At 39.2% G+C, this 24,149-nt stretch overlaps 1 long non-coding RNA gene across 1 annotated transcript in view; it reads left to right on the forward strand.

Annotated features, from left to right (window-relative positions):
- Window positions 1-6,076: 6,076 nt before the first annotated feature.
- LOC123618110 (uncharacterized) overlaps window positions 6,077-24,149 on the forward strand; it is a 31,934-nt gene continuing 13,861 nt past the window's right edge. The window contains exons 1-2 of the long non-coding RNA XR_006726475.2: window positions 6,077-6,247; window positions 7,013-7,114. This is a non-coding gene — a long non-coding RNA (uncharacterized LOC123618110). The remainder of the gene's footprint in view (window positions 6,248-7,012; window positions 7,115-24,149) is intronic.

Below are 24,149 nucleotides of genomic sequence, written 5' to 3' on the forward strand. Positions count from 1 at the left end.
ACACGTCTCAGGGCACGAACACACAGGCATCTCTTGGGGAGAAATTGAGGGGGTCAAAGAATATGTTTATCTCAGTTTTACTGGATATCTCTAAAATTGTTATATAATCTTATTTTTCACCAGCAGTGTAGAAGAATTTCTATCTTACCACTTTTAAAATAGTACGTGACACACAGGGTTACCAAACCAAGCTTGGGTCGACCAGCCCACGCACAGTAAAGATAACCTACTGACACCAGGTTGTGGTGAGGGAAAGTACAGCATTTATTGCAGGGTGCCAGGCAAAGAGTCCAGGCTGCTGATATTCAAAAGACCCAAACTCCCCAGTGACTTTCAGGGAAAAGTTTTTCTAAAGATGCTCAGAGGGAGGGTTCTGGGGTGGGTGATCAACCTACAGACATTCTTCTGACTGATTGGTAGCAAGGTTTTCAGCTGATCTGGGGTCTATGTGCTTGTGGGCAGCATATAGTTAAGTTCTGTATATTCAAAACAAGCTCTGCATATTCTGAAGGGAGTATTTGATAATCAATCCAGTTTTTATAATTGCCATTCATTGAATGCATTTATTATTTTTTCATGAATCAAGTTTATAATTAATATATTTCTAGGAAACAGTCGTCTCCTCTTTTTATTCCTAATATTTTTGACAATTTGAAATGATTTATTAAAATTTAATACTGATTATTGAATATTGAGTACATTTATCCATTGCCTTTTCTTTTTATTGATTAGTTTCAATAGAGATTTATGTGATTAAAATTGGTTAATTTTTATTTTTTTAAAGAATTGGTGTTTGATTTTGCTGTTTACTGTTTTGTTTTAAATTATTTTTGGCTCTTGCTATTTGTACTTACTTCCTCCAAATTCTTTAGTTTTACATAGTTCCTCTTTTGTAGTTTCTTAAGTTGAATATGATTTGCCTGTTAAGTTATAATTTATTTTAGAATGCATTTCTTCACTTGCAAACATGCATTACTATTGAGAGTGGATGTAAGCATTCTTTTATACAGGTGATTTCTAATTTAAGTCCATTTTGGTTCAAGAGCATGACATTGACTCTGAAACTTGGTGAAACTGCCTTTGTGACTAATTGCTTGGATCATAGCAAACAACTAGTTTAGATCAACTAGTTAATTTTGTCTTCATATCTTCTATACTCAGGGCTAAATTTTATCTGATTCGTAGATCAGTTGTTGATACATGGGTGTTAAGAATTGCCCACAGTGATTATGAATTTGCCCAGTTTACTTTGTGAATTATGTATTTTAAGGCAATAGTGTTTAGCAACTACAAGTTTATGGTTGTACTCTGCTCTTGGCATGCTGCAGCATTTACCATTAGCAATATCATATGTACTCCATTCTTGCTGTGCAGCAGTGGTGCTGGTCTTGTGTGCGTACCCGTGCATGTGTGTATAAACATGGTATCACAAAGTGTTTGGGACTAGATAAATAAAATTTTATGAGCTTTTGAAATATAGTGAGATAACATGCTATACATCATCACCATTTGTTTTAATTTGTGATCGTTTTAGAGGGAAATTATGGCATAATTGTTTTCTTACTCAATAAAAATAAAAATGAATTGGCTTTAGTTATAAGATAACATTCTTGAAAAGCCCCTTTTTAATCCATTATAATTCTGCATGTGCTATTAATTTACATCAATTCTTATTTGTAGACAGTTCGACAAACTCTAGTGGTATCTTGGTTGGAATTCTCATGATTTCTAATGGTTTTACTTTTTCTGGTATCAGTAATGTACAGTGCCATCTAATTAATTCACTTGATGACTATACATAGAGTGTTCATTTGGGTCAGGATCCTGCCTAAGGCTCTGGAGAGAGACTAAAGGATGACATTTTGTGGACTCAGGAAGCTCCCACTTTAGTAATGAGACATATGTAACCATGATCCAATACGAAGAATGTCATGGGAGCACAGGAGAGGTTGTAGTGAATTCTGCTAAGGGTTGCTACTAAAGAGCATGGTGTGAGGAGAATTCATATTTGTAAGGTCACAGGATCTGAATGATAAAGAATGAGAACATTTCATTATGAGTTTAAGTGAGGGAAGTTCATTTCATCAGAACAAATGATTCAAGTGTAAGTGAAGAGATGGGAACATGCTTGGCTTAACTGGGAAGAGCAGGTAGTCCAGGATAGTTGGGTACAATGGACAGGGTGAGAATAGTGGTTAATGCAAAGAAATAAATAAGTTAATAAAATTAATTACTGTTATTATACCTAACACTTTTATGATGCTATCTGCCAAGTGCCATTCTAAGTTCTTTACATAAGAAAACGCATTTAATCCTCAAAACAGCTCTATGAGATAGCTACTCTTATTATCTCTATATTACAGATGAAGGAACTAAGTAGAGAGAAGTTAAGTTTGCCAGGGTCTCAGGCCAAAAAAGTAGTAGAAGTGGAATTAAAATCCAGATATTGGGCTCCAGAGCCAGAACTCTTAAAGACTTACACATTTTAAGCAAGTACACATGGAGGGAATTTTTGCAAGACCAGATGCTATCAGAGGAAGTATACAGATTTCATTTATTTTTCTATTTCTAGGTCATAAATGATTCCCCTGGGGACAACAATTATTTGTAAGTTTCATCTGGATATAAAGGCAGAGGCAACACAGATGGAAACTGACGAAAACCCTAGAGTCTGGCAAACCTCATATTTTTTAGAATTGATTATTGGTTTTCATTACCAAAGCTAAATCTTACATGCTGCAAAAGCGAGACAGTGTTAAAACAAGCCCTTGGGAGGAAAACCAGGGTAGACATTGTCAGCTGCTCCTATCACTGAAAATTCGAACTTGTGAATTATTTCAACCCAAAGCTCTTATGGGCAAATGGTTTTATGTAGAACTACTTAAACCGCTTTAAGTTAATTTACCATTGTATTTCTGATTTCTGGCCTGAAGCCAGCATCTTCCCAGTCCTAATTGGGTACCTAGCTGAATTCAGATTTTAAACTTAATGTTCCCAAAGAAGCTAACCCCAATTTCATTTATCTCCTTAGGGACTCAGAGAAAGCTTCTCTCCATCACTTTGCCACGCTCAGGTGTACTGCTGAAACATGCAAACAACATACCTGTCCAAACAGGGATCTGATTAACTTTGCCAAAATTGATTTTAGGAGACTCTGTATCCACAGAACTCACACCGTTGTCCATTTCCTTTACTGACCACTCAATGACTCCTTCCATGGTAAAGTCCAAACGCCAGGTCTAATTTGCAGCTTTGCCATGATTCCGGGTACATCAGTATAATAGAAGTTTCCTCCCAATTTTCTACATTCTCTTTCGTTCAGACTTTATTGATGATGTTTTTCCCCCCTGAAGTATCTTTCCTAACTCTTCCCAGCCCAAGTTTCACAAAATTCTACCCAAATTGCAAGAACCAGGTCAAATACTGTTCTCCCAGAACTGTCATTTTTTCAACTTTACCTTCACAACACTTCTTTAAGGCTTCTAAGAAAGCTCTCAACAAAGCCCACTTGGAATTGCATTAGCTGGTGCAATTAACTAACATGGGTGACTCTTCCCCACAAAGGGAGTGCCACCTCTCCGGCGATGACTCACACAGAAGCTTTCACAGCACTCTGTATACCACAGATGCTCAGTAATGGTATTTGGTATTAAACAACAAAATAGTTATGTTGAAATCTACAGCTATATAGTTGAAGCTAGAAGGAATAGTGAAAAGATAACTGAACAATAAACAAAAAAAACTCATGTTCAAAGTGGGGCTTTACCACGATTGTTTGTAATATCAGATAAGTAACTCTGTCTCTCTGGGTCAAAGAAGAATGCACTAGATAATCTCTAAGATCCCTTCTAGTATTTAGAATTTGTCATTTCATGATTTCTCCAGTAATATTATGCCCATAAAATACTGATTACTTCTAACCCCTAATCGCTTGAGAATTCTATTTTAAAATTTTGTTTTAGACTATGATTCATGAAACCTCATCACATGAGGTCAGCTAGTGAATCTGTATGGCATAGTCTGACATTCCCTGACATTCTTGGCACCCTAGAGGACAAAAACAAAACAAAACTCTAAAAACCCACTCTTAAAGAGAATTTGAATGTAGATTTAGGGTCAAAGCCTCATTTTACTAAAGAAGAGCCTCAGGTCCAGAAAGGTAAATTATTTTTACCTACCAGTCACACAAATAGTTTCTAGCAGAGCACAGGCTCCAACCCAGAGTCCTTATCTCCCAGGGAGAGTTTTTCCTATAGGAATTAAGAATTTAAATATTTAACTGATTTAAAGGGCTGAGATAAAGGTAATGAAGAAAAATAGAGAAACTAGGATGTGTTTCAAGCTTCATCTGGGGTACTTAAACGAGGTGGAAATAATCACTGGGTTTTTGAAAGGCACTATAATTGTAGTGTATATGAATTGTAGTTCAAACATGCGGGTGGGAAAATTTTTCATTTCCTTTATTTTTAGATAATTGAACATACTGTATATGTTGTATTCGCATTCTACCAGGTGGTGGAAATTTAATCTCGGTCACTTTAGGGGTTCTCTCCTTGTCCCATGTTTTCAGCTAAGTTCTGAAGGATTTATTTTATGCTAAGACACCAGAAGGAACCTGGTCCTCTAATGACATCTAACCATTCACTGAACTATCCACCATGAACCTGATTCATGTCACTAGGTCCACACAGGTCACCACTAGGTCATCCCTCATGCTCATGGCCAAGAGGTCTGGTTCTTTCCCGGCGTTTCCTTGGTCTCCTTCTGCTGCTTCGAGCCACACTGAGCCAGAAGGGACTCTGTGAGGCCAGGGGTCTATTCCTGCATACCAAGTACTCATTTCCACACTGGGTTTCGCTTCGTGCCCAGGCTTTCCTGGGAAGCAAGGCACAGGCCTCTCAGCTCTCTAGTTCTACAAACCTGTATGAGGACTCCATGACCTTTCTCAAGGTTTTAATCTGGGGTAGAAAAAAATGCCAAAAGAACTTTTTCAGGGTCTCATAATATCTACATATTCATAGTTTTGTAACTTAGTTCTCTCCCCAATTTAGGAAATATTTTCTTCTCTTTTTTAACTTTTTTTAATTATAGAAAGTTTCAAACATATACAAAAGTAGACAAAGTATAACAAACCTCATGTATCCATTACCCAGATCTAGCAATCATCTATCCAAAACCAATCTTGTCCTATCTAGAATCCTACACATTCCCCACTGGTGGTATTTTAAAAAAAAAGAAGAAGGAAAGAAAGAAATAAAAGAAAGAAAGAAAGAAAGAAAGAAAGAAAGAAAGAAAGAAAGAAAGAACGAAAGAAAGAAAGACCAGACAACATATTATTTCATTTGTAAACATTTAGACAATCTCTAAATGATAAGAATTCTTTTAAAAAGCAAAATGTACTATTAGAGTAAAAAATAATAATTCCCTTGTATCATCAAATATCTACTTAGCATTCACATATTTCACACCTAAAGTGTCTAACAAATATTTTGTTTTTTAAACAATTTGTCTGAATTTTGATTCAAACAAGAAGGGTTTATTGCTGTTGATTGCTATGTCTTAGAAATCTATTTTTTATCTATAAGCAGGCTCCATCAATCTTCATACACCTTCCTTTCCTCCACTGCCTTTCCCCCCAAACAAACAAACAAACAAACAGAATAACAATCTTTTCTAGAAGAAACCAGGTCATTTATCCTGTAGGTTTTCAAGAAATCCTTATCTGGACTCCAAGTGGGAAAACTCTGCCTCCTGCCCCACACTCCCATATAAATATTTATTAAATATCTTTCTAAATCTATTTTTGAAACATTTTTCCCATTTTCATCTATATTAGTGTGTGATACATAAACCCCAAATCGGAGTGGCTTGACACAGTAAAAATTTATTTCTTCAAGTAAAGTTTGAAACAGGTGTTGCTGATCCTCCAAACTGTGGCTCTCCTCCGTGCAAAGATACTGGGCTCCATCACGTCTGACAAACACCCTTTGAGTTTGCCAAACAGGTCTTCTCATTCCAGTCAGCCAGCCAGCAGGGAGGGAAAAGGAGCATGGATTATCCCATGTCAAGGTGTTTATTTTTTTAATGCCCCTGTCCTGGATACAGTGAACATCACTTCAACTCATATTCCACAGCAACACCTAACTGCAAAGGAGGCTGGGAATAAGACGAATTGGGATTGGTATCAAACCAGCAGGTCTCTGCCTCTCTCCAAGGGCTACTGTTTTAAAGCTCAGAAGTCAAAATAGTAAGTCTTTTTTTCACTCATCTTGCTCAGCTATTTCATTCCTGAGTTAATAAATTTAGATTTACCTAGTTCAGCTGGGTAGCATCATGGCATCAAGGGGAATTCTAGGGCTAAGGAACTAAAATATCAGTTGTAATTTCAGTTTTTTTTCCTGCCACATAATGTCATGTTTTTAAAGACAGGCTTGTAGTATGATTTGATTGAGTTTAAATCCTTGATCCACCATTGTCTAGTTGTGTAAACTTGGTTAATTTAATTTCTCTGAGCTTTGCTTCCTACATTTGTAAAATGACACTAATCATGACTTATTTCATAGGCTTGTGGCAAAAATGGAAATAACATAAGTAAAGATTTTAATGCAATCCCTGATGTAAGGTAGAATCTCAGTAAATGGTAGACAGCAATAGTAATGATAAAGCAAATGATGAATTTTTCTGTATCTGTAAGTTATTTCTCATTACTTTAAGCCTGATTCTATAGACTGAGCCTCTACATAGATATATCTCATTTTCCAAAGGTAGTCATCAAAGACTCCCTGAAAAGTTTTGAATACCTGTCTCTTCCTTGTGAGTATGAACATCTACAAACATCAGAAGCAGCAGAGTTAAACAAGCTATCCAGTGATATACAAATTTGTCATTTTGAAGAGTATAGATTGTGGGATGTGTTTTATTCACACTTTTAGATGGATTATTTCCTTTAAAAAATCATGTTGGAATCATTCTTGTTATTATTATTCTGATTCTTGCTTTCTGTTTTTCTTAGGTTTTTGTTTTGTTTTGTTTTTGCTTTGAGCTTGTCAGCTTTTTGCCTTGAGCAGTCTACACAGCTGAATCTCCAAATGCCTGGAAATGAGAATTTGTCAAGGTAACTATTGCCCTTCCTCCCTGCCAGGCTGAGGGAACCAGCTGGAAATAAGAGCAGCTGCTCTCGGTGCCCTAGTTTAGGACACTTCAAATACAGCTTTAGCCTCATCCCGTTTTAAGTACAGACATTTCAAGATCCCATGGAATGGGACACGACCCATCTACTTTATATTTGGATGCACTTTTACTGAAGATAGACTGCAGGGGTGGGGGGAGGGGAAGGAAGGGATGGAGCGAGAGCCTATTGATGCCAGGTCAATGATATCTGTATTTTTAGAGTACCTTTCACTTCCAAGAATGTGTCCACTACATCTCAGCATTCACAGTCATATCAGTTCCTCAAAATTTAGGTGGTTTAAAAAAGAAGTCAAGTGAGGGTATTTCACTTGAGTCGAAAAAAGGTAAATCTGGTTGGGAATCGGACTTGTCCAGCTTTGTAAGTTACTCACCCAACAGAGACCCTTCCTCCCTAGGGTGGAAGGGAGTCACCATTCCACCGCTCTGCTAACAGCCTATTTTTACATTCAGGAAGTGCAGTTATTGCAGAATCATGAGAATTGGATATGGAAGGAATTTACGGTGCAGTCCATTCCAACTGCAGGCCACTTAAGAGGAATTTTTAGTCTGCTCTCAGTGGTGGTGTAGGCCACCACATTCCTCTCACTGTGCACTGAGCTGATTTTACCCAAGGCTAAACTTCTGTCAGTTTCATAAACAAAAGCATAGAGGTGTTACTGGTCTATTTACAGTTAGATTTAAGTGGACTGGTTTTCCATGGAAAAGACTACATTTTTCTTTCACAGGACAATTACCTTTGGGTAAACACAATTCAAAATCCCCATACATTGATGAGTATAGATAGGTAGAAATATATATGTATATATGCCTGTTAAAATTTTAAAAAAAAATTCTATATTAAATACTTAAATCAATGAACAATGAGACACCAATTAAAATTCACATGACATGAAATACTCTTTAAGGTAATGAGACTCATATAGTCATTATCATCCTGAAAATCTATACAATAGCCAAATTTTAGTTATAGAATCAAAATGTAAGGAAAAAAAAACTGAGATCTTTAAACCAGTCTCATAATTTTACTAAAGAAAAATGAAGACCTGCTTAAGGGCTCCCAGAAAATTGTTAGTGGGATTCTTTACCGACGGACAAACCAGGGGTCTTTGCCCTATAGAATGCTGCTGTCAATTACATGCTTAGGAGATCTGTAAGTATCTGATTGAGGTTTCTAAGTATCACTATTCTCAAATAGCTTCAACAGGATTTGGTACAGCATCTGGTGAACTAGAAGTTTCTAAAGAATCTGTGATCAAATTAAGTCTGTGTTGAAATTGTGGGACTGGGAAAATTACCTGCTTGAAAATACCATTGACCTTAAGTCAGTTACAGGAAAGTAGTCTCTGAGGATGGAAATCAGCGGTGTCCTATTTTAGAGCTATCTCTGCCTCTGAATTGTTGGGGAAGTTATGGTAATTACTGAACTTCTCTAAAATAAAAGTATTTAATTAAATCATTCCTAAGGTTCCTCTGAGAACTCCACTAGTTCACCCAGCATAGCTGCTCTCGCTCAGTAAGTATTTATTGGAGGAATTTTGCACATATGTTCAGGGAAAGATTCTTTCATGATGTAAAGTTCAGAGCATGTCTTTCATTGGAAGAAAGTAATGAGGAAATGTTAAGCAGGCGTATTGATTTATTTTACAAACAACCACACTCCATATAATCTTTGTAAAGTTATGCCCTAATGCTCTATGAAAATAAATACACATGACTCTGAAAGGAGTCAAAGACTTGAAAAACAGTATTAAAAAGACAACTAGCCTGTCTTTTGAAATGGCCTCTATTCACAGTGGAATTTTTTCTGCTAAGATTTTACCAACAAGGAAAACATAAAATAAAGGGTGATAAATGAAGGCAGGAGAATGATTAACATGTTGGGGAAATACTAAAATTGAAAAGTTTCTGCAATATAGAGGAAGTCCTGTGAAGGAAAGGTGACCTGCTGGCCATAGACCAATAGCTTAACATGGCATAGAATGCCTGGAACTGGCCCTCTCCTTACTCTTTCTTCAGTAAAATATTTTCAAAGTCATATTTTGAGATGTTTCTCATCACAGAAATACATTTGATTTATACTTTATGGGACGTGATTGGTTGTATTTATTTTATAGAAATTGGTGTCATAGTCAGTATTTCTAGAGGAAAGTATTTATTCTATATAAATTTTTATTAGTATGGACGCTACATATTGAGTTGTTTGATGTTAAGGAATAGAGATAATAAAATGCAGCCTGAATGTCTGTCAGACAGGAAACTTTCATAACTTAGAGATTAACAGAAGACAGTGTGACTTCCTTTCCTGAAGTTTCCACCTTTGTGCACCTCCTTGACACAGTACTTTCACCACAGCATCTGGAACTCACTGTTAACACCCACTCATTCACACCCCTGACGCTCCTCACTGAACTGCCTTTGAGGACAGAAAACGTACTATCTTCACACACACCGGGAAGTCCTATTTCCAAGATATATTAAATGTTTTTAAATTAATGAAAATTAAAACCTGTATTTTGGTGACATTATCACACTCACTAACTGTGTGAACAAAGTCCACGATCCTCTCTGATCCCAGATTCTTAATGTGAAGAATGAGAATAATGATTACTTGGCAACCTCGTAGGGTTATTGTCTTCATCAAATGAAAAAGACGGTGTGCTTGCGTACTGTAACTGCAATCGGCTCTAAAAAGTAAATTATAATTTAATGCAATCTTTCATCTTTTTTTGGTGGTCACCACTTACTAACAAAAAATATTAAGACAATAAGAGAAAAAATAAATAAGATTTACAGAGGATTGCACTTTGGGCATTAAGAAGAATTTTTTTCCCTTAAGCCTATATGACACTAACCTCTTTCCAGAAAGATTACCTACTAATGTGAGAAATCAGTGCAATTGAATAAAATAGTCTTATCAGGCAGTATTCAATATTCAGTTCACCCACTGGATCTTTTCTGCGCTACTATCTGCATGACTCTGCTTTTCACCCTTCAGGTCAGTTTGGCTCAGAACATGCACATGAAGGACAAAAGACAGGACAAGACTCCCAGAGTCTGGTCACTTTCCTTCTGTATCACAATGATTTGTCTTTCATATCCATTACCTTTCCTATGGCTGGTCCAAGTCAGTGCCTTTTCAACCACTAGTGAAATTAGCCTGTCAAGCTGCCTCTCTCAAATCTCCTTTAGACATTTGCTTGCTGAATAAACCCTCATTGGTTGATTTGTTAACTTATATTCTAGCTCTGCAGTTACCTCAGTGAAAGATTGGAAACTCCCTAGACCATGACCTGGGCTCACTATGTACACTATGCAGCACCACCATATAGAAATCAAACACTCAGTGGAGTCTTCACATTTTTATTACTTAGACCCACTGAGGGTGGGGCTTTGGAAATTATCAAGTCCACTATTTTCAATTTAAGGATGAAAGAGAGAGAAAGGAGAGAGAGGGCGCCTTGCTTCAGGTCACTTAGCTTATTGGTAGCAGAGCCCGAATTAGAACTTTAGTTTCCGGACTCCTAATTTAGAGCTCTTTTTCCCAAACAATTCCATCTCCTTTTCTCACGCTAAAGTTTTAAATACTCAGAATTGTTCAATACCTTTAAATGGCTGAGTGTAAATTCCTAGGACCATTAGGCTTCATTCCTCCTGGGGTCACCCTGAAACACAGCCCTAAGCCAGCCATTTTCAGATCCACCTAAGGACCAAGGAAGGTGTCTGCTATTGAGTGTGGGTACATTAGTTGCTACGTGTATCTGCAGTTTTAAGGACTCTTCGTGGATCGCATTTCCCTGCAAGTTGCACTGCAGTGACCCAGACACAACACTGACAGCTGTGGAGTAAATAAATAAAAACAGAGTATTTTGATCCAAATTGGGGGAGGGGCTGGTGAGAGGCTGGGGACAAGAAGAGAAAGAGGCAGACAGAAGGAAACAGCCACAGCTGTGAAAAGAACAGATGCTGGCCACGAGAGAGGGAGAGAGTGAGGAGGGAGGAGAGAGATTAGGGTTCTGCCAATGTCAGAAATGTTGAAGCTCTTGGAAAGGGATGCACATACTTGGGACAGGTGGGAAGTGTTTACATTAAAACCAGAATATCAGATGCCTTTCTAAATGCTAGCCAGATCGTTAAAGACCCAAGTTGACCCAAAGGAAAAAAGCTGAAGTCCTTGCCCAGGGAGCCCATTACAGAGAGAGCCTCCAGAATTCTTTATATTCCATTCAAATTATTGGACATCAGCTGTGTGTGGCAGGATATCAGCTGTGCGCATCAACACTACACTGTAGGCCAGTGGATCTCCAAGTGTGGCCCCCAGACCATTAGCACCAGCATCACTAGAGAAATGGATAGAAATGCAATTTTTGGACCCCTTCAGCTCTACTGAATCAGAAAATTTGGGGGTAGGGCCCCAAATCTGTGTTTTAACCAGCCTTCTAGGTGATTCTGATGCTTAAGATTAAGAACCTCTGCTCTGTGTACACGATATTCCTCAGCTTCCTCAGGATTCTCCATAAACCCATCACCCTAGTCAACAGGCATCCCCGTGACCTCTCACACCTTGTTCTACCTGGGTTCTGCAGGACCTACACCCTGACATTACCAGGCACAAGTCTCCCCACAGGGGCAACAGAGGCAAAAGACTGGATAACCTGTACCTCCAGCAGCAGGGACAGCAGACCAACTAAATCCATAGGACAAAACCCTGAAATCCATGCACTGAGATGCCATTTGGTGAATGGTGTCTGACCAGAGATGGGACCAGTGCAAGGACAGCAGACTCCATCTCCGGGCCATTTTAAACAGCCTTGGCAGTGCCTTTCGTTTAAGGAGTACAAAACATTGTCCATTAAGTTACTAAACTTCAGTGTCTGGAGGAGATTTGGAAAATTGGAAAATTTGGTGGAAGGAAGATAAGTTTAACATGAAGGAAAACTTGTTCTCCATCGTGTGACATGACTTTAAGGTGCTGGTGCTATAATGGCTGGGAGTCGGGAGATCCAGCCTCACGGCTACCTCTCCCACTGACCTCTGACCCCTGGGCAGTCACTTGTGCTCTCTCATCCTTGGTTTCCCTTCCTATGAAATGAGGAGCTTGTTTAGAGAAGATACCTAAGATTCTTTCTCAGCTCTCACAGATACTATCTTTGTAGTGAAGCTGCTGGCTGGTTAGAAGAGCCAATTAGAGCAATTAATTAAGCGAGGCTTCTAAGTTCGATTCTCTGTGTGGTCTACAGGGCTGGCTCAATGCGGTCCACCCTCCTTTAATAAACATTGGTTTCCAAAGGACTCTGGTGGATTATTCTGTATGACTGGCCATCAGGATAAGGATCACCACTTTGGGGAGAATGACTCAAAGGACATATGGCTTTGGCTTTGTATCCAAGAGTATCATGGCCTCAACTGGAAAGATATCAGAAAATTATCATGAAAGGAACTGTCTGAGAGGTAGACTAGGAAAGAGTTTCTAAGACCAAGAAACCACCTGTTTTCCTAGGACCTTTTCCACTATGTTCTGCCCTTATGCTAAAACACCTCTACATAGCTAAGACAGAGAGGTCTGACTTTGCCAAAAGACACAATTCTAAAATTACAGAATATTAGAACTAGAAATTCCTGTAAAAGGAAAGAAGGAGAGAATGTGCCAGAAACTTTGCTAGATGCTCCTGCATGACTATTATACCTCACTGAGGAACTCTAATCTTACCCTCCTCGTTCCAGCAATGGGAAACTGGAATTCCCAGGAAAGAAACCTAAGGTGACAGATCACACCACGACTTAGGGGCAGACTTAAGACTAGATCCCCAGTCTGGTAATCTATCCCAGTCTGTTTTGTTCCCTTTCCTCAGATACTCCCACCCCCACCCCGACCCCTGCAAAGTGCATGATCCTCCCAGGAAAAATTAGAGGTAACACAGAAGTAAGAAAATATATGGAAAAAAAATTCTATTGATTTTTTTTTTCACTCCGACAGCCCACTATAAAAATAACTGCATCTAAAACCTTAGGAGTAATGAAATTCCCAGGGGTAGTTAGGGATTAGCTCAAAAAAGCACCCGGGCGATTGCCTCGGTGTAAGGAATTCTAGTGTGGACTTCGAGAAAGGCCTGCTTTTCCAGATTTTTCCAGATTTTGAGAATCACAGCAGTTGGTAGATGTGATGTCACAGTAATGGAAACGTGCTGATTGCTCACTCTGTGTCGGCCACTGTGGCATTGGCTAACTCAACCCTCAAAGCCATCCATGGAGGGGAGGTAGCAACTATTACTGTTATTGCCATTTCAGAATGAGGAACCTGAGATTTAGCAAAGTCGCACAACGCACGTTGAGTTTCAACAGCTTATAAGTGGCAAAAGCAGCATTCAAACACACTTGGTTTAGTTGTAGCTCCTGAGCATCTAACCACTATTCCACACTCCCCTCGGGAACAGATGGTGTTAATTAACACCTATGCTGTTCCTCAGGGTTTACAAACCTTAATACCCTCCAACTGATTTAATCCTCATAAAATGTGGGACGGTGTCATGGTAGGAACTGTTTAACCTCATGTAAGGGGTGAAAAAAACTAAGGCCCTGTAAAGTTAAGGAACTGGTCTTGGATTTCATAGGTGGAATGTGGAACTTCTGAGCACCAGCACATTGCATTTTCCCTCACATCACAGTGACAGACACTAGCTAACCAGGCAGGGGATCGTGGAGATGGATGAGCAAGTTTCAGTGCAAGGAACTGCATGGTGGGCTGTAGGTCAATCCCACTTGCCCCTGGGAAAGACGGGAGGCGTGGGGAAGATCCCAGAGGCCGCAGGAGTAACGTAGCACACACCCAGTTCTTGCTGCTCTCACCACCGGCTCCTACGTTATTCCTCTAAATACGAGGGGGTGGGCGAAGCTGAGAGTGGAAGTCATGGAAAATGGTTATTCTTCCTGATAATCTGCAAGTATCTCTCTTTCTTTAGCTTCATATTTTTCTGTCTATAAATGAACCAGGGGATCTTTAAACTCTGACATCTACTGATCCCACTGGCCCTGGACAATCAGCTTGGAGTGGGGAGTTAGAACTCCTGTTTTCCCCTTAGTTACAGGGTCGGGGCTGCCATTCCTATTGGCTCCTCAGCACCATATGCCACACCCTCCTTCTATCTGTCTGCTCAATGTGTTCTCATCACACCTTTTCTGGCAAAATGTGCCTGGTGGTCTGATAAGTCCACGTCACACATTAGTGTACATTTCAAAAACAGAATGTAAACAATCATCTTCAGTTTAATCCTTACCTGACTTTGATTTTTATATAAAGAGAAAAATCCCCTTTTATAGGCAAATTTTATAGATGCTAGACTTCTCATCCCTGAAAATAAAATGAATATTAAACATTTTTTAAAGAAGAGAGAAAAGTGTTTATACGACACAGTTCTCGAATTATTCAAATGCTAGTTTAATTAGAAAAGTTTTTATTGATTTTTAATGGAAAGTAAAATTATTTTGCAATTACTTCATTGCTGCTTTAAAAACTTAACATCTTACTTTTTTCCTATATGTCCATATTTATTGGCCATCAAAACGCTGTTATACATTTGTAAGCACATATAGATTTTGACATGCATACTGTTATAAAATGCTAAGCAATAAATGCATAAAAACAAATGAAAAGCTCCAAGTGCAAGATCTAATTTTTAGCCTTTTCTCTGTCCTTTGACCTTAGACAAGACCATTAACATCTCTGGTCCTCAGTTTCCATGTCTATAAAATGGAAATAATAATCTCCACCTTGCCTCCTTCACTACATCACAGAATTTTTGTAAATATTAAAAGAAATCATCTATAATAATTTGGAAAACTATATGGCATTATACACGTGAGGCCTTTTTACTGTGATTATATTTCTTTCTTTTTTTAACCTCCTCCTCAAGCTCTACTCCTTATAATGTGAATCTGCCATCACATTACAGACGTTGCTCTCTTTAACTGTTTTTATGCCCTAGAAATAAATGACCATTTAGCTTGATGATTGAATATATCTTTTCATTATTACTATTTATTTTCTCAGTTGTCTGTAATTTGTTACTATTATGTCATTGTTTCAAAAATTGGGCATGACAGGTGTCAAGTTTTCTTAAGAAGATGCTGCTTATAGTATTGTATTTATTTGTTAATGATTAAAATAGTCACTTTTCTTTTCAGTCATTTTCTATTATTTTATGATGTTTTGGGTTTTTGGGAAATTATACATTCAATTCTTTTTTAATTGTTTTATTGAAGTACAGTCAGTTACAATGTGTCAATTTCTCACGTACAGCACAATGTCCCAGTCATGCATATACATACTTATATTCGTTTTCATATTCTTTTTCATTAAAGGTTATTACAAGATACTGAATATAGCTCCTTGTGCTATACAGAAGAAATTTGTTTTGTTAAACTTATTTTTTTATAAAGTGACTAACATCTGCAAATCTCAAACTCCCAAATTTATCCCTTCCCACCCTTTTGCCCCCATAAGATGGTTTACTACATCTGCAAGTCTGTTTCTGTTTTATAGCTGAGTTCATTAGTGTCCTCTTTTTTTTCCCTTAGATTCCACGTATGAGTGAAATCATGTGGTATTTTTCTTTTTCTAGCTTATTTCATTTACAATGACGATCTCTAGTTTCATCCATGTTGCTGCAAATGGCATTATTTTATTCTTTTTTATGGCTGAGTAGTATTCCATTGTATAAATACACCGCAGCTTCTTTATCTAGTCATCTGTCGATGGACATTTAAGTTGTTTCCATGCCCTGGCTATTGTAAATAGTGCTGCTATGAACACTGGGGTGCATGTATCTTTTCAAATTTGAGCTCCCTCCAGATACATGCCCAGGAGTGGGATTGCTGGATCATTTGGTAGGTCTATTTTTAGTTTTTTGAGGAAATCTCCATACTGTTTTCCATAATGGCTGCACCAAAGTACATTCCCACCAACAGTGTAGGAGGGTTCCCTTTTCTTCATACTCTCTCCAGCATTTATTGTTTGTGGATTTTTGAATCATGGCCATTCTGACTGGTGTAAAATGATACCTCATTTTAGTTTTGATTTGAATTTCTCTGATAATTAGTGATATTGAGCATTTTTTCATGTGCCTATTGGCCATTTGTATGTCTTCACTGGAGAATTGCTTGTTTAGGTCTTCTGCCCATTTTTGGATTGGATTGCTTATTTTGTTGTTGTTGTTATTAAGTTATATGAGCTGTTTATATATTCTGGAAATTAAACCTTTGTCACAAGTTGCATCATTTGCAAATATTTTCTCCCATTCTGTAGGTTGTTGTTTTGTTTTACTTATGGTTTCCTTTGCTGTGCAAAATCTTATAAGTTTAATTAGGCCCCATTTGTTAATTGTTGCCTTTATTTCTGTTGCCTAGGTGGACTGTCCTAGGAGAATATTGTTAAGATTTATGTCAGAGAATGTTTTGCCTATGTTTTCTTCTAGGAGGTTTATAGTGTCTTGTCTTATGTTTAAGTCTTTAAGCCATTTATTCAAACTATCCCATATTGCAACACCCAGAACCTATTAGTAAAGTTGTTGCTATATCCCCGCAAAATGTTTTTTTTTCTCTTTGTAGAAGAGTAAAGGAGGCAGAAATCCCAGTGGGGCACTTTAGATGTCTGCCTGCCATAATCATCTTAAACCTATTGAATTAGTAGTTATACATACATATACACACACAAAAGGTAAAATAATAACTAATGGCAACAAAAATTAAAATTATTTTACTCATACTCTAAAAATTTTGGAAAAATCGTCATCTCTCTGAGCTTCTGTTTCTTATTATTAAAATGAGGTTAATAATACCCCCTTTACATGCCCTATAGGTGATCGTGGGGAGCAATTATAATAATGGGTTTGAGTACAACTGATTAATTCTAGAAAGTGACCAGAAAGCAGAGAATATGTGGCCCTGAATTTGTTGGCCCCGATGGTGTTTGCAGGTAGAGCTAAGCCAGGGACCAGGGCCGACTTTCACAGTCCATGAATCATCCCTCAAATCCTCAGTCATAAAGCGAAAGGCAAGTCTGAGCTATTCTTTGATTTGTTGCGGTTTTATGGCCTTTAAAGCCACGCCTACCCATATAAGAACCAAGAACTTATGAGAAATTCATTTGAAATGCTTGTTCTATTGGGCACAGCAACCTGGGGCCCAACCCTTTTGTGATGAACCCAGTTTGATTTTGCTAACAGCTTGCATCTGGTTTCTAAATGCGCCCTTACGTAACCCCGGTGAGTCCTAATTCAGCCTCAAACTTTAATGAAGACAGAAACCTCACACATCAGGGCAAGGAGCCCTTGTTCTAACAAACCTCCAGTCAGTGCAGCTGGGTGTCCAAAGCTACACAAAAGATGCCAGTGTTTCATGGGCTTAACGACCCGGCAGAGGCATCCCCATCTCACCCTGGGCTCGTTACCATAACCCAGTTTAAGAGCACAGAGACCACGGAACTGCTGTGTGTGCTGCAGCTGGTGATGCAGTAATTCTGGGCTCCTGGATTGTCGCAGGGCCCGGGAAACGTTAAAAAGCACAAGGCCTCGGGTAGCCTCTAGGGGAACTACTGGAATGTTGTTTATCTTCAGACCGCAACAACTGGTCCAGTATTTCACAACAGGAAGGTCTGTCCTGGGGCTCAGACGCTGAAGGCTTAGAGAAGCAAGGCCTGAAATAACCCCCCCTTCTCTCCTCTTCTACCTTCTGTCTCTCCGCCCTCCCAAACCCCTCTCCCTCCCAACAGTTCAGATTTAAAAAAAAAAAAGGCACAGCCGAGGCTGCGACCTTGAAATAGATACAGCTTCTGGGCTGCCTGCAGTTAATTTAATACCCGGGCTGGGAAGGGACAAAGCCTGGTCTAGCAGGACTTTGGGTGACAGGGGAACTAGAAACTATGCCTTTTTTTATTGTCTTAACCTCTTGGTTCATAAAGATGACCCTTTCTTCTACAGTATCTGTGTTTTTAGAAGTTTAGATGTACTCTCTTAGCTCTCCTGTATGAGACAGGAAAAGCTAATCATGATTCAAATTCTAGAATAATCGTCAATGCCTGGGAATTTCACATTAGCTCCGTGTGCTTGGGAGGAACTCATTTTTAAAAAGTCATAATAAGTAGCTCTGTGGTCTTTTAATGAATCAATTAACCTCTCTCTAACAGAGTGTGCAAACGTTCAGAGGGCCAGGGATGAGGGGCTATATCTGGGCCCGTGAAGCAGAGAGGCTGCATGCGTTTTTCAAGCTCAGGCTCTAGAGATCTCTGAATCTCCCCGGCAAGGGGAGCAAACTCAGAAGGATTGTGGTGGCTTTATTATTTAAAGAAATGGGAGCAGATGGTCGTTGAGATGGGAATTTTTTATGCACTAGACCACGCGGATGCTCCTGAGCGTCTGTGGAGTTACCACAGGGAACCACGGGCCACTAATATTTATGACTGAGTCTCATCCCTTCAACTGCTTTTGCACAACCTGCTTCAACCCAGCTCTTCTTTCCTGTGAAGGAAAGGGAGAAGACATCTGGATCCAAAATCAATCTCTTTCTGGCCAAGCCAGGGTGGAGAAGCCCTTGATTTGAAGACAGATGACTAAATGATAATTGTTTAAGAAAAATGTTACTGCTTCGTGGTCCAACTCCTTGGACACATTTAATCCTTCGCGTTCTGGCAGGTCACAGTGTTCCTGCTTCTGATGCACCTACCAGGCCTGGGCTTGGGCATGAAAGATGAACAATACTCACATTTTGCGCTCAGGAAAGGCAAGCTTGAATAAAAGGGTGAATGACTGAGTTCGTATATAATAATGGGAGATGAAGTTTCAGATCTAGACTTTCCTATTACCAGGATCTGACTTTGACTCATGTCATTGACTTATACAACTAACTGCCTTAAAACTTTACTCTTTGTGGATGGCAGTAGACATTCTGGGCCTGGTGACGTGCACTCAGGTGGACAGCTGGAGCGTGCAGATGCCAAGACTGGGCCGGGCGTTCCCTGGACCCAGTGCTCTGCCATTGCCTGGTCCTCCTCTCTGGAGGATATCTGCTTGCTTCATGACTACATTCCATCAATCGTAAAATGAGAAAAATTATAGTGAACACTTAACAGGGTAAACTTATTAGATGACTCTGGAAAAAAAAAATGCTTTGAAAAGCATTTGGCTAAAACGCAGCTGAGTAATGAGTGTCCCAGGATGCCAGAGAGAGTGGCAAGAAATACTAACATTTTCAACAGGCCCGCTTTAACAAACTCCCTGTGTGATTTCTTACATTCTGGGCAAATTCAGAATCATGGATGAAAAAGCAAACCAAAGTTAGCAGCTATGAAGTAATCAAAACTTCCAGATACTAACAATGTAACTATAAATACACAGAATATATAGATAGCTAGTTCTTTTGGATAAGGAAATGGGTACATTAAAAAATGCATTCCTTTCTAAATCACCATCCAGTTCAGCTAAAAAAGTGCAGCACCAGGAAGGAGTAAAAGGTAAGGACGCAAAAAACAGCAAAAACCCTGCATAGAAAGGATGGAAATTCTAGAGGACTAAGTGTAGAAAAAATGTTTAAATGCTTCATACTGATGGCCTACTGACTTGTGTGAGTATTTTGTAAAGAGTAGACCTGCTAAATAAAAAATTAAAAATGATGGAAATTTTAAAATTAATAGGTACTGCCAAATTCTCCTTTTAAACTACTGTAGTAAGACTGACACTTCGTGCCTGGAAGCCCCATCTCTGTCATCCTGGCCAATAGAATTTACTAAAAAAAGAATAAGCCAAAAATTTGAAACAATCCATCTATCTATCAACAGTTCATGGATCAACAAATTGTGGTATAACCACGAGGTGGACAGCTATGCCACAAAAAAAAAAGAATAAAATTGCTGATGTTCACAGTACCATGATAAATCTCAAAATAATACACTGAATGAAAGAAGTCATACAAAAATAATACTTATGATTCCATTTATATGAAATCTTAGAAAAAACAAAACTATTCATAGTGTCAGAAATCTGAGGCTGGAAGTGAGAGTGGATTGTGGACAAAATGGCGTGAGGCAACTTTTTAGGTGGATGGAAATGTTCTGTACCTTAACTGAGGTAGTGGTTACATGGTGAATTTATTTGTCGAAATGCTAATTATATCTCAATACATTCAATTACAATGGAGAAGAATAAGGCAAAAAGGAGGTCACCAGGATTCAAATGTAGTTCAGATTCTATCTGACTCTGGATTCTAGTATTTTTTTTTCCTGTCACAACAGTTTCTTTTAGATTATTTTATTTTCATGTTACACTTTTCTAAAAATTGAAATCTCAATCACCAGGGCATGCCTAGACTCTTCCAGGGTTGCCACACAAGTAAGTTAACTTGGTCTATAATCTTTAACGTCCAGTGCAAATTGAAAGGAGTCACATTCTGTACAGATACAAGTGCTTGCTTCTGAGGTGTCCACATCAGACCTGGGCTACTGGACAGCATTAGGGTGTCTTCTTGCCTCACTACTCTGAGCTTACCTTGGCTTTGTCTCTCACTGAGCCCTTTCCCGACACAGAAATCTTTGTGCTTATCTCTTCTTGCAGTCTTTTGATTTGTATTGTCTTGTGGTCCAAGGATCTTCCCCCACAAAACTGAAGCGACAGTAAATATAAACAGATTTCTAAATACACATGTTCCTATAAAACATTTTCACATGTATTATCTCACTGCATTTTCAACAACCCTATAAAATAGGAATGACTCCCATCACTTTCAGAATGTAATTCTAGGGGGAGTGGGTATAACTCAGTGTTAGAGGGTATGCTTAGCGTGCACAAGATCCTGTGTTTGATCCCCAGTACCTCCGCTAAAGATTCAAGTCGGGATGTAATTCTAACTCTTCCCGTTGGTGCACAAAGTCCTTTAGGATCTGGCCCCATTCTACCCATCTGGCCTCATCTGTCACCCGCTATATCCACCCAACTTTGCCTCCAGCCAGCCTGAGATACTAATCCTTCGTACTTTTCTATGCGTCCAGACCTTAATACGTTTTACTTTTTCTGCCAGACACAACCTTCCATCTTTGCCTTTTTACCTAAAATCTAATAACCTTTAAATGTTGGCTTGTGTCAACCCCCTGAGGTTGACCACTACCACTAACAGCTCCCAGGACTCCATGGTAACACAGAGCATGCATTTTTTTCTTGTTGGCTTCCTGGATTTTCACTCCCACTGTGAGCTCCCTGAGGCCAGGACATTGCCCACCTCGTCTTCTAACCCCACAGTGATAACACAACAACTGCTACACAGGAAGTACTAAAAGAGAATTTGCTAAATGAATGGATGAAAAATGTGACATTTCTGGACAAAAAAGGTGACTGGCCAGTGTCTAAACTCTGCATTCAAAGGAGGATTATATGCAATGGAGACAAGATTCTAAGTTCTACCCTGAGTTCTACACATGCCTTAGTGACATGATTGTAGCCTTTTTGTTTGTCAAAAAAATGTCTGAGGCCAACTTAAGGACAGAGGCTGTAATTTTGCTGTGTCGACCTCAGCGTTGAAACCAAGGCGCGTTTGCATGAGACAGTAATCACTTAACTGCCTCGCTCCTAAGAACACGAATATTTTGGCCCTTCCAGACAGGCTCGGGAATGTGATTAGGAGCCATTTGAAAAATGACACCCCACAGTCAAATGGAGCTTTGTGGCTGCCTCTTCAATCCCAGCTTCTGATCCTTTAAAACCTCCTTTAGAAACATTTTTTTTCTTTGCTTGTGTATGTTTATAAAAAAGCGAGAATAAGAACTCTTCTGAAGCTACACTTACCTGCCAAATTATCCAATATTTAGGCAATATTCAAGTCTCTGTGTTTAAAATAAACCTAAAATCTTCCTATCAAATCAGCCAGTGAAGGTCTGTGCTAGATTGTGTGGCCAGTCATCATGTGTTGCTCAGTGCACACCACAGAATGACTTGACGAGTTTTGTCCTCATTTCTGGTCTTCCCCATGGCTTGCTGATTCTTTAGAGACAGCATCTGTCTCAGGCGATGTTTTCACAGCGCCATCACTAGCTAACAGAATCTCAGGCTAGGAACCTAATGTGGGACCCTCTCTTTACAGTTCTCTGCCAAATGGCTCTGGAATTTGTGCTTGAAAACTGTCTCTACAAAGATCTTACTAACTAGGAGGAGTTCATCCCATCTTTGAACAACACTGTTTAGTTGACCTTATGAAATCACCTTTCCTGGAACTCCCATAAGATCGGCCCTAATCTCACCCTCAGAGCACAGGTATAACCGCCTCCGCATGCCCGCTCTTCAGATGTGTGAAGACGCTACAGCTGATTCCATTAGATCTTCCGCAGGTGACTCCCTCACAAGAAGAGGTTTCAGCCCTGGTCCCTGGAGATTCCTCTGATTGTTGGTGTCACTGGAAAGTCTGGTCCCTAGATTGATGACCTGCCATCTGGATATTTTCTTATGAGACACAAAGAGCAGGGCCATTGACCAGCTCCCACCTCAGGTGATGTGAGCCCCCCAGCTCATTCCTTGATCTTATATGTTCCATTCTGCTTTCAAAGTTACCTCTCCATTTATTCTTTCATGAAGCTCATACGCTCATTATATTGTCTGTCCTTCACCCGTGCTATTAAAATGTGTAGCACATACGGTATTTCCAACACAGAAAACAGAGATACACAAAGAAAATGATAATACATTTGTTTATAATCTTCATTGAAGTCCTAGTTCTGCCTAGTGGCAAAAATAACAATTTTTGCCATTCTGGGTAAACTTAGTTACTTTAAATTTAAAGTCTGTTCATTCATGATTTCCCTTCTGTTCTTTGCAAGGGTGCCTCTGAGCTTCGAAAAGGCTTATGTTCCATCGTGTAGAAAGCCTCTGGGCCCAGACTTTTATCAGTGCAAGCTGATACTAGCTAAGCTGTTTGCATTTCTACCTACCACCTTCAATGCCATGTGTTCTATTGTCTTTCTTCCTAACCAACCCCTTCACTTATTCACCAGATCCTGCCACCTCCCAACAGCAAAATGGACATCCCACACTTAACACATCCCAGATCAGTTCCTAATACCTTATAGCCCCAAGCCTTCTTCTTTCTCAATCTTCCCAAACTCTGGAAATGGCAATTCTATTCGTCTAGTTGCTCAAGCCAAAACGTATGGCCTTGTCTTTGACTTTCTCTTTCTAAGAGTCCATATTTATCCTGTAGTAAAGAGCTGGTGCTCCAACTTCCAAATACATCCAGAGTCCAACCACTCATATTAATCTACACTGTGGCACCCTGATCCAAGCCACCATCATAGCTCACCTGGACCATTGCCTTAGCTTCATTCCTGCTGCCTCTGTTTCCTCCTTGACATCTAGAAACTATTTTCATTCAGAGCAACTAAAGTGATCCTGTTAAAAATTAAGTCAGATCATGTCACCCCTCTGTACAAAACAGTGGAAGACTTCCCATCTCATTGAGAGTAAGAGCCAAAGTTTACAGTCACCCACATGGCTCAGTGGGATTTAGATGCATGTGGCCTGCCCAACCTCGACTTCTCCTGTTTGCTCCTTAACTCATTACCTGCAGGTATACTGGCCAACTTGGTTCCTTAAATGCATTAAACACATTCCTGCCTCAGGACCTTTGCACTGGGTGTTCTCAGGATCCCCATGATTCTCTTTATCATTCTCTTCAAGTCTGTATTAAATGAGACCTTCCTTGATTACTATATTCAGAATCAACCCCCTCCCTCCAACCCTCTCCACCCAACTTTATTTTTCCATAGCACTCTTCAACTTCTTGAGTATTCTTCTGTTGTGTTTATTTCCCCTTCTCTCCCCTCGCTCCCATCACCAAAATGCTTCCTAAAGGTAGAAATTTTCATCTGTTTTTTTTTCATTATTTTATCCCAAATGGCTAGAACAGTATCTGGCACTTAGTCAGCACTCAATAAA

Source organism: Camelus bactrianus, chromosome 1 (assembly GCF_048773025.1).
Source record: "Camelus bactrianus isolate YW-2024 breed Bactrian camel chromosome 1, ASM4877302v1, whole genome shotgun sequence".
NCBI classification, from domain to species: domain Eukaryota; kingdom Metazoa; phylum Chordata; class Mammalia; order Artiodactyla; family Camelidae; genus Camelus; species Camelus bactrianus.